The following is a 418-nucleotide window of genomic DNA, read 5'->3' as shown; positions in this document are numbered from 1 at the left end:
CATTGTAATTACTGAGATCCAGACATTTTTATAGAATAAACACTCCCCAGGTTGCTGCAAGTTTTCAGCAATCCCCAGAATTCTATAAAAGTTGACTTCTACATTTTTTTTTTTTTTGGCCATGATTCTTGTAGTTTTTATTAAAAACTAGGATTTCAGAGGTTCTTATTTTGCCATTCTAGAAGTTCTTGTTAAATAAGATCTTTTTAAAGTTCCCCAGTAATTTCAATATTTGGCCAAGGCTGGGATCCACTCATCAAGATAGACCAACAAAGGCCTGTGAATCAAATGACTTCTGGAGTTGAGAAGTGATTATTTAGGAAAAGATAGCACTATCATTTTACTCACATACTCTTAATCATTTGTGTTCTATCCTGTCCTGTCTACTTGTACTAAAAGAATAAGTGTGCAGTGAGAA

This window comes from Orycteropus afer, unplaced genomic scaffold (assembly GCF_000298275.1).
Source record: "Orycteropus afer afer isolate SDZICR_OR568_19922 unplaced genomic scaffold, OryAfe1.0 scaffold00814, whole genome shotgun sequence".
Classification (NCBI taxonomy): domain Eukaryota; kingdom Metazoa; phylum Chordata; class Mammalia; order Tubulidentata; family Orycteropodidae; genus Orycteropus; species Orycteropus afer.
This window is presented reverse-complemented; position numbering follows the sequence as displayed.